Here is a 15632-nt window from a genome sequence, read left to right as displayed (position 1 = left end):
ACCGCTCTGAACTCGTTTTTTTCCATTTTTCTTAACGAACAATTTTTTTTTCAATTGGTTATAAAAACACGTAAACTCAGAAGATGTGGACTGTGACTACACGATATATCTAGTCGGGAGTGGTGCTGACTGAAAACAGATGATTTGGAGCGATTCGCGCGCCATCTGCTGGTCATTCTAAGGACTTATTGAACTACCCTCGTAATATAAATTTATTGAAATGCTACATTTTTCAGGGAACCGAGCATGAAATATAATCCAAAATGAAAAACAAATATTAAATTCATCATGATAAATAAAAATTTTACTTCAGTTTGCAATATATGAATAAGCAATCCCAGGCCGTGGTACTGAAATAAATGTAATATGCATTTGATATAATAGTGTTGAACATATTGTAGAAAAGTTCATATTTCGGACAAAATAGAGTCCAACCCGAGTAAAAATGCTTCGACTTGAGTTCGACTTGATTATGCCTTGAATTTGTCTTCAAGACTTTGATGCCTGGCTGCATCTCAAAACTGAGTCGAGACATAGGCCTTCGTCTTACTTTTGTGGCCACGACAGTTAGAAAGGCGTTTACTTGTCTCAAGACAGGCCTTGTCTTGGCTGAGATCGGCGAAACTTTTTCAGCTTTTATGACTGTCAGAATGACCCTTTTTGTTAGGACATGTATACACTCGAAGTAATAAACCGCTCGTGTTGGAGTCATTGAAATTCGACTCAAGAGATAAATTTTTGTCTCCAAGACGTAGAAACTTGGCTCCAAGACATACATTTAAATCTAGCTCCGTCTCAAAATTGAGACATGCTCAAGTCCAACTTTTCGACTTCACCATGTCTTGATTTGGGGTCATTCAAGTCGAACTCAAGTCGAAGCATTTTTACTCGGGGAACCACGAGATACCTGATGAGAATTTATTCGTTAAGGCCGAAGGAGTTTCAACAAAAGAGAATTCACAATCTTCAAATTACAGCTGTCGATGCTTTGACCTTTTCTTTTAAATGTTCTGTGGACAAATGTGGGGGAAATACCAACATGGAGTGCGAAGCGCATGAACTAATAGTCGCGCACACTAGGCGCTCTCAAACTTGCAAGCGTTCGTGATTTTTCAAATTATTTCTAGCTGAGTTCGAGGCTCGAGCTGAATTAAAATAAAAAACTCAAGATGTCTCGTAAACTTAAAACTTGTTTAAACATTTTTTAAAAGTATCATTTTTTCTATAGTGAGTGTACGTAATTTTGATTTCGGCGTAAAAAATTAACCTCCGCATTGCATTTAATGTTAGTTACAATCAATTTAAAAAATCAGTAATATATTATCAAATTGCATATAATTGTAAAAAACTTGAACATTATTAAATTGATAAGCCGACCAACGCCACAAAAAAGAAATGGTATAAAGGGTCCTGGGGCATAAGGGTATAAGTGCCAAAACTAGAAGTTTACAAGAGACAAAAAAACTGTCGAACTTTAACGCATTTAATTTTTTTTTTTTGAAATAAGAAAGAACTTTCAACCATTTACTTCGCTTTATCAAAAATATTTTTCAATTAATTGAAAAAACAGGAAAATACGTTGAAGATGTTATTTAACTCTAGCGAACCATGAAAAGAAAATATTGATACACAAAGAGTTGCAAAACTTCTGAAATTCTAATAATTTTGTGTATGTGCCTCGGTGTGTGTCACGGTGTGTGTGTCGATATGCGTGTGTCTTTTTATGCGCATGTATGTCGATTTTTATTCTGTCATCACGATCACTTTCGAAAGAATTGACAGATTGGATTAGCCTGTGGTGTACTTCTTTGTTGTCTTAAGCTATAAAGGTCAAGTTCGTTAGTCAGCCATTTTGGATAAAAATTTAAAAACTGAAAGCATTTTCAAAATTGTGTAGACCTTTTTTTTCAGGATTTAAAAATTCGACGCATGACTGTTTGTAATAGTAAAAAAAATGTTTTCTATTGACATTTTTGATAAAAAAAATTACAACAGTTATCCTGAGTGAAAATGCTTCGAGTTGAGTTCGACTTGAATTGCCCCCAATCAAGACATGCTGAAGTCGAAAAGGTCGACTTGAGCATGTCTCAGTTTTGAGACGGAGCCAGACTTCAATTTATGTCTTGGAGACAAGTTTCTATGCTTTGAAGACATAAATTTATCTCTTGAGTTGAATTTTTATGGCTCCAACATGAGCGGTTTATAACTTCGAGTGTATACCTGTCCTAAAAAAGGATAATTCTGTCATGGAAGCTAATCTTTGTTAATGATTAAAGAATATTGTATATTTTTATACAAAATATGTATATAATTAAAAATTTGTCATAAGGACAACCGCAGGATTTCGCCGGGAGCGGGTGCTAATCTGGAAAATTGCACCCGCTCCCAGTGAAATCGCGGTAAAATTTCAGCCACAACCACGTCTCACGACCGTGAGATAGGTGGTTACAGTCTGTAAAGGAATCAATACGACGATCCAGCAAAAGCCTCGTGCACCCTAAGAACACGGAGCGACCCAAGGCCTACCGCCTTCTGCATTTTTCCCGCAAGTGTGTTAGCATATTCTTGACACGCAGGGATGCTTTTTAGGCCATTAGCCTAAATTAGCCTCCAAGAGCCATTAGCCTCCAAGAGCGCCGATGATAAGGACGATTAGTTTAACATAATATTCCGGATACAATCGTTGCAACTCCCTTATAAGGTCTCGATACCTCTCTTTCTTTTCATTCTCCTCGGTTATGATGTTTTTGTCAGCTGGTGCCGAAAATTTGATAACGAACATGGTTCGCTTCTCGAAGCCAAGAAGAACCATGTCAGACCTCGAGTGAGCAACAGAAACAATTGTCAAGAATATAAAGTTACAGTATATGCGGCACTTCCCATTCTTGACAATTGACTCGATTTCCCTAGGAGCATTTAGAGGAGCGATATTAAGGTTAATGCCGTAAGAGTGACAAAGATGGTAATAAAGCACTCTAAGTGCCGCCTTGTGCCTTTGAATGTAGGTCGTTCCCGCGTGAGTTGGATAACTAGATAGTATATGAGCTAAATGCTCGGGGTGTGCATGGCACGCCCTGCAGCTATCATCAGAAATGTTTTGGCTCAAAATGTGGCGACGGTATGTTAAGGTGGAAATGGCACTATGTTGGCATGCAAAAATGAAACTCTCCGTACCAGACTTCAATCCGGGCGATTTAAGGAAAGCAAACGTTAGCTCACAAGACATTGACTGATCCTTCACATTTCTGTGGAAGATACCGTGCATCCTCTTATCGAGGAGCTGTTCACGAAAGTTTTTCTCTTGTGCTTTCTTAATCCGGGCTTTCAGGAGTGAGTACTCGAGATAGATAAGACTTGATGTATTTTGCTCACCCCTAATACTGAAGTCAAGTCCGAGTGTTTCAGCAGCCTCCTCCGCTGTTTTATACAGAAACGCTCCTTTGCCCACTTCTTCGTGATTCCTGACCATTTTAAGAAGAGGGTCTCTTCTATTTGCAACTCTATGTACTATACCCAGAATAATCCTGTTTTAAAGACATTCAAGACTCAATATTCCGCGACCACCTTGACAGCGTGAAGTGTACAGTCGCGGAACGGAAGACTTAAGATGCATGTTTTTGTTCATGTGCATAACCTTTCTTGTCCCGATATTAAGGGATCTGAGCTCGTTCTTCGTCCATGGAACTACTCCAAATGAATAGCCTACTACCGGGACGGCAAGCATGTTCGTTGCAGATACTTTTTTCCTCGCCGACAGTTCGGAAGACCAAATCTGTCGGATGAGACGTTTGTATCTGCTTCGGAGAATATCCTTCATATATGTCACACCCTGAATGCGGCTCTGTGGCACGCCCAGGTATGTATAAGTCTCTCCAGCGCAAAGGTGTCGTATAGCGCTTCTATCAACAAGCTCAGGATCTTCAGGGATGCCATTAAGTTTTCCTCGCTTCAAATAAACCTTGGCGCATTTGCCTAACCCAAATTCCATTCCAATTTCCTTAGTATATCGTTCGACAATCCCTAGAGCTAGATGTAGTTGCTCTTTGTTTTTAGCATAGATCTTAAGATCGTCCATGTAAAATACATGAGTGACCTTGTACTTTCGATCTGCAGGTTTGCCGCATAAGTTTTCGTCAGAATGACAAAGTGCTAGAAATAGTGGCAATAATGTAAGGCAAAAGAGAAGTGGGCTCATGGTGTCGCCCTGAAAGACACCTCTCTGAAAGGTGACCTTGTTAGTTATCAGACGATTTTTTCCAGATGAGATAGTAAATCTGGTTTTCCAAAGCGGCATCAATCTCTCTATGCACCTAACTATTTGCGGATGAACCTTTCAGATTTCCAAAAGACAGATGATAAGTCTATGGGAAGTCGAATCGAAAGCTTTCCGATAATCAATCCAGGCCATCGATAGGTCACGCTGGTAGAATGCTGCATCTTTACAGACACATCTATCGATGTGCAGGTTCTCCTGACATCCGGCTACGCCTTTCTTGGAGCCTCGTTGTTCATACATTTCTTGCCACACAGGTTCAATTGCCCGAACAATCCTATCATTTAGGATAGCTGTGAATATCTTATAAAGTGTGTACAGGCAAGTTATTGGCCTGTAATTCTTCGGGTCAGCTAAGTTGCCCATTTTCAGCAGGAGTATTGTGCGCCCTTCCACCAACCACTCCGGAATCGGCTCTTCCGACTTCAAATATGAGGTGAAAATAGGGGCCAAATGATGTTGGTTTGAAGAAAACTTCTTCCACCAGAAGGTTTTGATACAATCTGGTCCCGGTGCGGAATAGTTCTTCATCCCTCTTAATACTTTTTTCACCTCCTCGGTAGTGATGGGTGGGCATTCTTTATCAGGTGTTATGAGGGCAACACATAACTCCTTGAAGCTATTTATATTTTCTGAGTCTTCGTCCAGTCTATGCTGCACTTCGTAGAGCTCTCTCCAAAATACTTCGACCTCCTCTGGTTTGGGTGGGTGTTCGACAGTAACCGGAGGGTCTTGGAAGAGTCGAGATGGGTCAGAGAGAAACTGTTGATTTTCTCTGAACCACCTCTCCCTCTGCTCTAGACTTCTCGTAGCGTCAGATAGTATCCGTATTCTCTCAACAATATGCTGCCTGATGGTCAGCAGCTTTGACTAGTTAAGAGTGTGATAACGGGTCCGGAGTTCGCACGCGAACTTTCGAACCTTGGCTTTAAAATTCCTACCAGATGTGATGTAGTCAATCACACACTGAATGCGGGACGCGTACTATCTTACCCAGCCTATCTTTATGGCAAGTTGATGCATTCGTCTTTTAGTCTTATGATCAACCGTTGGTCCACGAAGCTCGTCATCTATTTCAGCCAGATCTTTAGGCTTGAGAGAAACCTTGGTGTTGATGTTTCTCCGGGTCGTAAAACATCGCTCTTCCTCTGTTGGATGCCTGCCCGCGGTTGATCTTAGTGTCGCCTCTCTTTCTCTGTTGCCGGCTTGTTCTAGCTGTGGTAGAGTAGGCGTTCCGCTTACATAACCCCTTTTTCGTAGTAGTTCAGCATGGTTTCGCAGACGTTGCTGCGAAAAATGCGATAGCTCCGGGTGTTTCTCGCACCACAGAGCATGCATCCGTGCCATGTAACCCCGTTCAGGGGCCACACTCGCATCGTAGCACTCTAGCAAGTCGTGATTCAGTCGCTCCGTCCACCCAAAGGTCACGTGATCCCGCCGACCCATCGCATTGAATCCATTTTCATTGGCTCCCCCAGCTCTAGATTGGTCGGCATTGTTGCCCGACCCATTGTCGGGAGCCCTGCGCTGTCTGTTGTTTTGAACCGCACTTACTACAACTACGTTTGGTGTTGTCATTGTTGTTCCCATGAGAAGCTAGGGAAAGGGGTTCGTCCATCCTTGTAGAGCCCCACATGCAAGGATAAGGCTGCTTACTCTGAGAGGTCGCCTGGTATCCCAGAGTCACCGTTCTAGACACCTCACCCAGGTGCCATTCAGCTTTCGGCATGGTTTTCACACCTCCGCTTGGGGGTTAATTCCTTCGGGACCACCCCTGGACAATTGTCCGCGACTGCCTATTTATTTTTGTAACCATATTCAGCAGAAACCCTTGGTTTCTGCTGAAGGACGCGTTCGGTGGCTTTGTCATAGGCCTTTCGGTTTGATTCTAGAGGAATTAAAACCGAACCGAATGGCTCTCCGGCGGGGAATCGAACCCCGGTCTCTCGCGTGACAGGCGGGGATACTTACCACTATACTACCGAATATATATATATATATATATATATATATATATTCAATTAACTTATTTACGGATTTTCATTTGTATTATACTTGTTTGACGATGATACCGAAAATGTTGTTTGTTTCTACGTATTTATAACGTTTTAGGTGACCCTTCTAGAAAGTGACCATTTTCATTTGTTTGAAGAAAATTTTTAAGGGTTCTACTCGTTCAGACTCACAGATCCTTAATTTTTTAATTAAAAATAACTAATTTAGTCATTACAAATTTTTTATTAATCAATTTTAATCTCATTTATGAGCCGAAAAAAGTTCGTACTGAGGTAGGTTTACTTAAGACAAGTAAACGTCGTCTTAGCCAAGACAAGGCTCGACTTGAGACAAGTAAACGTCGTTTTATCTGGCGTAGCCATAAAAGTAAGATGAAGGCTTATGTCTCGTCTCAGTTTTGTGACGCAGCCAGATATCGATGTCTTGGAGACGTACTGAAGACATAACGAAATTGAACTCAAGTCGAAGCATTTTTACTCGGGATGGTATTAACAAAGTTAAAAAACAAAACGAAAATGAAAATATTAAGCCAAAAAACGCAAAATATGGAAAAATTCTAGAGGAGAAAAACGTTACTTTTGAATAACCCAAGAATGTCATAAAACTGTTTTGAATTTTATTGAAAACTCTTAAATTTAAATTATGCTGGTACAAAAAAAAAAAATTCCATATTGCGGTCAAAATTCACAAGATACTGAAAAAAATGAATCAACAAAAATTGTGCATACAAAAAAATTCTACAAATTTGTTGCTAATCACTTTTTATAGGACGCGTAGTTTTTATTTTATTAGTAAAAAACAGCGTTTAAAACAAAAAAAAATATTTTTTGGAGGATGCGTGGTTTTTGTTTTAATCGTAAAAAATAAAATTTAAATTAAAAAAATGATTATGAATATTATTATGGATATTATGAATTGGAATAATATAAATTTATTAAAATTATACGTTTTTCAGAGTTGCTGAAAGTAAAATTGAATAACAAATAAGTCCCAAATATTAAAGTAATCATGATAAATGATACTTCATTTTGCAATATCTCAATAAGCCATACCAGGCCGAGGTCAAGAAATAAATGCAATATATATTTGATATAATAGTTTTGCATAATGTAGAAAAGTTTGAATGATGGACAAAATCGTGTGCGAAGCACGAGATACATGATAAGAATGTGTTTGTTGAAGCGGAAGGAGCTTTAACAAAAGAGAATTCACAATACCCAAATTACAGTTGTCGATGATTCTGCCTTTAATTTTAAAAGTTCTATGCATAAATGTGGGAGAAGTACAAAGGTCAAGCACGTATCACGAGGTAAATATATTACCGAGCCCGAAGCGTGAGATAAATATATTATCCAACGCGAAGCGCGTGAACGAAACGTGGCGCGCCGAAACTTGCTAGCCGCGCACATAGCACGCAATGAGAATTTGCATGCACAATGGGCAGATTTCTTATTTTTTAAATAAAAAAAAAGAACCAAAAAATAGTTTGAAGCTATTACTTAGCTTTATTAAATCGTAAAAAGAGCACACGAAAAGATGTAATCGCTTTAAATAAAATACCAAAAATAAATTTTGATTTACTTCTAAATCGAAATGGACCGTAATCATCTACAGAAATGAGTTAGGTTGAAACAATTTAGCACTTTTATAGAAAAAATTTTTAACATTTAATAGAGAAAAGAATTAATTATGCTGTTTGGAAATCAATGAATTTTATATACTTAGAAAAAAAGTTCTGATTAAAAAATGTTTAGTTTTTTTCTTTTAGCAGATAATTTGGTTAAGACGAGTAAAAATTAAATTTCTAGTTGATTTATTCTACTTAAAAGTTTTCTGCTTATTATTTTGGACATTATGTACTCGTCGTATATTGGTGCTACGTTATGATAAATTAAAACTCAATATATTAGACAATGGTTCAAAACAAAATAAATCAGCATTATTCATCCTCATTATTTATACTTAATTTACCAATTTATGTTTAAAAATTCCTTACGAAATATGTTTTTTTTTACCTCGAGTGTTACGACAATGTTACTCTTAGACGCACTAATTGTAGAAAGAGCCGCAAATGTGTGTGTGTGTGGGGGGGGGGGGGGTAAAATATGATAGGAAAAAGCAATTCTATAATCTATATAGGTACCCTCATAGCAGATAATCATTGCGCTCATTCGTAGAACTGGTCGTCCCAAAAATTGTGGGAGTTGGAAAAGAGAATGGACTTGTCGTACCGAAAATTCTGGACTACTAGCCAAACTTATTAAAAATATTGAACTTGTCATCCCGAATTTCGGGACTGAGAAACTTTGTTATATTTGCACTATTTTGGCATCTAGATTTAATTCTTATGATTACGAAGCCTGTCACATTGATAAGATGTTGGGAAATCTTAATTTTCTCAAAATTATATCTATTTGATCCCGATTTTTGGGAATTCTTGGGCGCACTGAAAAAAAGGTATGGGACAACTACAACTATTTTATTTTGTAATGTATTCCGCTGCAACTTAAGTAGTTGTAGTTACTACTTTTATTTCTAAAAGTGATAGTAGTTTTCTTTACTATTTGTCTGGTAAAATTGTACTTTTTTCGAAATAAGAATGGAAATTAGCACAAAAAATAAAAAATACCCACACCTTCAGTTCTGACGATATACGTCTACAAATAAATAAACAATACACACTAGTATTTAGGCCACGCCTATTTATATTACTGGGACTCAAGTCGCAAAATGTAAGAGATAATAATTATACGAAGCATGAGTTTCTAAATAAGGTACATCAACTAGTGTGTAGTTTGCATACAATTTAGCCGTATATGAATAGGTGCCAGAATATAAGCATTAATTTTCGCACTTATTCAATTAACACACTCCCTGAAAAAAGTTGTAGATCACGTCCATTAGTATGAATCAATGACCATGCCCACAATAGTTGCAGATTTTGTCCACCAGACTATATTACCAACTATACTAATTATTCAGTGGATATACCCTCTGAAAAAGTAGGGTTCACGCCTACCGGAGTGGATCAATGATCATGACCAACAATAGTTTTAGATAACGCCCATAAGGTAGGATGTATCAATGACCACGCCTAACATAATGGTCATTGGTCATCGAAAATAAAATTAAGAATCGAAATTATAATTAAAATTACTTTTAGGACAGATGCAAGATTATAATTTATTTTAAAAGAATAATTTTTTCTTCTAATTATCGATCTCTAATAATAGGATCAGGAAAAATGAAAATTGGCAATCAGGGCGCGAAGATCAGCGATGCGTCCCTGGCACCAAACTTCCGACTGGCAAAAGGAAGGCAAGCAGGGGTGGTTAAATGCGCGACCGCGGTTGCGCGACCGCTATCACATGGCCTTGTCCTTGAACGAGGCTTCTGAACCCGCGCGCCGCTTTTATCGATCAGCCCCCGCATCCCGCTTCGACGCACTCGCCATAACTATCTATTTCGATGCAATGCCGTATCTACGAACTACAATTTCTCCTTTGTACATAAAGTCTCAAGTGTTCCCTTGTACTTAAAAAAAAAATAAAAATATATTGTGCTCGACTAAATTGCAAACAATACCATGATACAGATTCATTGGTATTACGTAAGGCATAAGTTCGGATAAAAATCATAATGAAATCAATCGATTTTGATCATTTTTAGCTCACTTTCTTCTTTTCATTGAGTTTTAAAAAGTGGTATGACGTTCAAAAATTTGGTATTCGATTAAATTAAGGGTCTCGAGACATAAAGGCGCAAGTGCCAAATTTCAGAAACGCATTTTATTGTCAACTAAATAATTTGACCTAACTTATTTCACTGCAGATGAGTAGAAGATTATTGTCCAGTTTAATTTAGAAGTGGGTCCAAATTAACGGTTGGTTTTTTTTTTTTTAAGTGAATACTTCTTTTTACCTGTTCTTTTCACGATTCGATGGATCTTAGTGATACTTCAAAAGAACTTTCTTGTTTTTTAATTAAAAATTTAAAATTATGCAACTCTTTGTGTTCCATTATTTTAATTTGTGGTGACTCTTTTTTAAACCTTTTTGAGTGAAAATCGGCGTCTTTGCGAGACGCTGTACAGACGTACACCCTTCATAAGAGTTTTTCCCGCGGATGATTACTTCTTTTTTAGGATGTTCCTTCGTGGTTCGATAGAACTAAGTAATAGCTCGAAAGTAATTTCTTCTTTAAATAAAATTTAATGCGATACATTTATACAATTTTAGTTTCTTACCACGCAGAATTGAAGGAAAATATGCAGATACTCATAACTGTTCACCTGAAACAAACAAGAAAATAATATGAGCCTTCTCTTAATCCGTTTGCTACACTATTGTTGATAGTATGGGAACGTTCAAGCAATAAATAAAAGATTAAAGTTCTTGTATTTTTGACCAGATGTGTGAATTATATTAAAATGCTGTTAGTTTGTTCCTGCCAAATAATCCATTTAATCAAAAAAGTTTAAATGCAATTTTAATAAAATGGAACAGTAGCCAAAAGTGTTTTTAAACATGCTACCATCGGAAATTGTATTTACGACTAAAGAAAGTACTATTAAAAATTACTGATGAATTTGAAACTTGAGTACTCGTTCAAAAAATTAGCGAGAAACTTTTTTCAACCTGTAGGAAAGTTTACTAAATTCCGCGATGAATTAATCTTAATAGTGATACTATTAACCTTTTGCAGAAAAGACACCACGTGAGCAGTTTAAAAAAATGCAAGAATTTCTCGAATTTTGTACCTCGACTTGATCTAGGAAAGCTGCAGCTAAAATCTGAAATCCATATCACACAGTTTTGAAGTTCTATCTTTCATTTAAACCAATAAAACTTAACAAATATTTACGAGTTCTCGAGATACGACCAAAAATGTCCAAGTTTCAAATATCAAGTATCGCTGATTACCGCATTCAGTCGCAAGACCGGTGATTGCGGAGAATTTGTCAGATTTGATACCTTAACTGCAACTCATGCTGTAACTTAGAAAACTTATCGAAAGAAAACCGTAATTGACAGAACTTAATCTGTAAAATCTTATTTTTAATTTAAATCAATAGAACTTCATACATATTCACGGGTTCCCAATATATGACAGAAAATGTCCAAGCGCGTCTGCGTTCAGTTTCGGTATTCGGTCACCGCTGACACCGCAAACACGCTTCGATATTTTTAGTCGTATCTCATGAACCCATAAAGATTTAAAAATTTTTTATCGCCTTATTTGAAACATAAGACTTCAAATATAGCGTGGTATAAATTTCAAACTTTTGCTATGACTTTCCTAGAACATGCCGTAAGTTGAAGTCGACGTAAAAAATTCGAGAAACTCTTTATTTTTTTTTAACTTCTCTTCAAAAATTCAAGAATATATCTGATAGGCGTAATTCAACGCATAATTCAATAAGCTTCCTAAGGGGGTTTTCAAAAAGTTTGTCGCTCCTTTTTTTGAGCGAGTAATAAGGCTTCAAAGTCAGCAATGATATGCAATAGCACTGTCACTAGTCGTACCGACAATTTCTGACGGTAGTGTTTAATACTTAAGTGATTCATATTAAAAATATTGTACAATAATTTTGAATACATAAATTGTAAGATTATTCAATATTTAATAATTTAATTGCTTTAATTTACTATCTCTAATGTTACGTCCAGAAATGTTCAAAGTTGAAATTATTTAATTTATGTTAATTTCTGGTGTTTATTAATTTGTTAATTTGTATAAATTTTGATATACTTCTATTTTGAATCCAACAACTTCAAAATTTATACAATGTCAAGATGTTCAATGTGTAGTGTATGTTTGTGTGTATATGTGTGTATTATGTATGCGGTTTTTTTTAATATTCAAAATTCAAAATTCTTCTCATTGTTAGTATAGAATATTGACGTGTAAAATGTACTTTTTAATGCTTAAAAAAATGAAAAAAAAATTTGTCGAAATAATACTAAATTGAGTTTTAGTTCCTAGTACCTATTGAGGAAACGAGACGAAGCGGGTGTTCTAGCTAGGTCTCGTTCTAGGTCAACTATTGGAGGTCAAGGTCTCCCTAAACGGGGGGCGACGCCAAGGCGCAACCCTCGTTTCTAATCATCTCTAAGCGTCGGATGGAAGGCTCGAAACAAACTGATATTACTTCTCCATTCCAGTATTTTTCCTCTGCTCCTAATTTATAAAAGCCACAAGAATTTCAGTGACAGGATACTTGTCTCGAGTTTACGTGAGCGAAGACAAAAATTAATTTTCAGAATCCAATAATAGGCTCCCCTCCTTCACAAGCCCCTCTTTTTGTAGATTTTTGGATGCGATCGAGGGGAAGTTTGAAAATATATGATAAGTTGAAGTCCCTTATTTACGATAGAAAGAAATAATTGTGTTAAAAGATATTTGTTCGAAATTAATGGAAAAATAAGAGAGTAATTCATGTTTTTATTCCAAAAGTTGATTCAGTTCCCGTAGAATGCAGTAACGAAGCAAAACGTACGTAAAAATTTTTTCAATTATGTTTAGAATTCAGTGAAACATAAAATTAATAAGAATAATCTTCAAATTAATTCATTCACATTTTCCATATTGAAGCCGGTTCACTCATCGTATTCTTTTGTCCCTTGATTTTCTTTGTAGGGGAGCGGCGGGTAATGTGGCGCACATGTTATAAAAAGCTCCGTTTAAAGTGAAATATGTTGAAAACTGTAATAAAATAATAAGGAGAACGTAAATCAATATCTTATCTACCCTATGCATATGATTATTATTGAATTTACGTCTATTAAAGTAGTTAATTATCAAGTTTCACAAAAAGTGTGCCTGCGTCAAGTTATTCTTCCAGGTTAGCTAATGTGGCGCGCTCTTATTGCTATTTCGGAAAGGGAAGTAAAAGTTGTTTACTGAGTGCAACTTAAACGTTATATATTGTTTTTTTTATCCGGAAAAATGCTACTCTACTTTTTCACTACTTTTTGGTTACTTTAAAAATACACACATAACACGCATAATAAGAATTGAGTGATTAGCGTTATTGAGCACATGTTTTCACTATACAAAACAGTGCACATACAAAAATACAGTGCAGTAAATAAATCTCGCTATAAATCAATCAATTTCTGTACATGAGGATGCGCCACATTAATAGCCGCGCCATATTAACCGCCGCGCCACATTACCCGCCGCTCCCCTACTACCCAGTTTGATGGTTTTTCAGTATACGTCAGTTTCACATATTTTAAAATTCTGTTTGCACTTAAAGTTATTACGATTGAATTGAAATTATTGTGTTAAAATTGAAATATTACATTCTTATTGTGTTAGATCGATATAACAATCATCTTTAACTGATTTTAGGGCCGTTTAAAATTAAATGCAGTCAAGGATGCAGTGTTGGGGAAGTTCATTCAAAGAACTCAAAAAATAGTAACTTGTTACATTCCCAGTCACTGATCCGAGTAAACTTGAAGTTCCTGTAAAGATCCTTTTTTATATGCGGAGACTTGTTACATTTGTAAAAAATTAAAAGAATTTCGAATAAATAAATCCATTCAGTTTAAAATCATAAAAATTTAATTGAATTTGGAATCTTTAAAATTAAAGAATTTTTATTCTTGAAAATTCGCAATAAATAATTATGCAAGTTTAAAGTGTAGCAGTAAATAATTCCGTAATTTTGATGATTTACATTTGAAATTTCTTCAATTTGGAAGATTTGGAATTGAAGACTTGACTTTCTATTTTCAAAACCATGAAAATTTGATAATTTCTATTTATACAACCTTCAAATTCAAGAGTATTCAATTGTAAAACTTAGAAATTGTAGACAAATGCATTATAAATCTTCAAAACTAAAGAGTTTTTAATTTTAACAATATACAAAATAAAAATTGTGCAAGTTTTAAATTTTAGAATTAAAAATTCTATCATTCTGATGCAAAACATTCTAATTTAAGAATTTTTATTCCTACGTTTGTAAAATTGAAGAAATTCCAATTGTAAATCTTCAAAATCAAACTATCTAAAAAAACATTCAAAACTACATCTTTTTAATGTAGCCATCGACTAGCATGACGGAATTTTGCTTAAAACTAACCGATCAAGTATAACGCCAGTACTAGTATAACGTAATTTTCCGTAACGTTGACCTTGAGCGAGCTGAAAAAAGGGAATCTTAAGAAAAATTCCATAGCGAAAGACAGTTCATTTAAACTTTAAAGTGTATACATAAAAAATGAAGGACCTTCAAGTCCAAATCTTCAAGATAGACCTAATTCAAAAAGATGTTCAAAACTTTATGATTTTAAAATGTAAACATCTTCAGAAAGTATCAGTGTTGAAAATGGACGACATTAGTAGGACTCCGAAATATAAAATCTTATATTTTAATGAAAGTTACACATCAGCCGTGCATGCGCATTCGCTGCCCAATCCTCCTGTCGAATAAACGGTTACGTTCAGAACTGAAAAGACGCTGATATATCACGTAAATCATGCATTTGTTACATAAAACATTTTATTAGAAAGCAGTTCGGCCCAGATTCCAGCATGATAGCTTTGAAGCCAATTTGAAGGTAACGGCTGTCGTGGGTTCGAATCTTAATGCCTATGTATCAAGGAACTTTTTCTGCACCTTCGTGGATTTTTACATTATACCTATATTTATGATAGTATACTTCTAGTGAAATGATTCTGCTTTGTTGATAATGCATATCCATTTTTCTGGATCTTCAAGAATCCAGAATTTACGTCTCCATTCCCTTTGAAGTAAGCCCCCTCACCCCAAAAAACTCCTCTAAATTTTTTCCATTAAATAACCTCTTACCTGTCTGATTAAGTCAAAAACAAAAGTTTAAAATAAAAATGAAACATTTTTTTCTCGAATGTAGAGATGAGACACATTGCCGGAACGTGATGTCGCATAAGTCTGCGTATTTGGTCGAGTGTAGACCTCAATAGGCTTGAATCATATTAAAACCGGTTGGCTGGTTGCAGTCTGGATCGAAGCTTGACGCAACTCTTGTTGTATTAGGTTAGGGATGCCTGAGTTAGAATAGAGAAAAAGCATGTGAGGGGAACGCCCGAAGGTGGGAGTGGGGAGCAGATAACGAGCTTGAATAATAGTCCTAGAGTGGGGATAGTGAGAGTGTGACAACATGAATAAGCATCAGCGAGCTGGAGAAAGAAGTAAAACATTGGATGCGTGTGACATGTGAGAACCAGCTTAGTTCACAACTTGATGGCGGTACTCACATAGGTTTTCTATCTTTAGAACCCTGAATCTTTTTCCATTTATTTTTGGAATTTCGAACTATATTATGCCGACAACCCCTGGCAACTTAGG

The 15632-nt window shown here is 36.1% G+C and overlaps 1 non-coding gene across 1 annotated transcript; it reads right to left on the bottom strand.

The window, feature by feature from the left end:
• Window positions 1–6189: 6189 nt before the first annotated feature.
• Trnad-guc lies at window positions 6190–6261 on the bottom strand. The gene has a single exon. It is a non-coding gene; the product is annotated as a tRNA-Asp (tRNA).
• Window positions 6262–15632: the final 9371 nt, after the last annotated feature.

The sequence above is a fragment of the Belonocnema kinseyi genome, chromosome 6 (genome assembly GCF_010883055.1).
Source record: "Belonocnema kinseyi isolate 2016_QV_RU_SX_M_011 chromosome 6, B_treatae_v1, whole genome shotgun sequence".
In the NCBI taxonomy this organism is placed as follows: Eukaryota; Metazoa; Arthropoda; class Insecta; order Hymenoptera; family Cynipidae; genus Belonocnema; species Belonocnema kinseyi.
The sequence above is the reverse complement of the archived record's forward strand: the minus strand, read 5'-3'. Positions and strand labels throughout refer to the sequence as shown.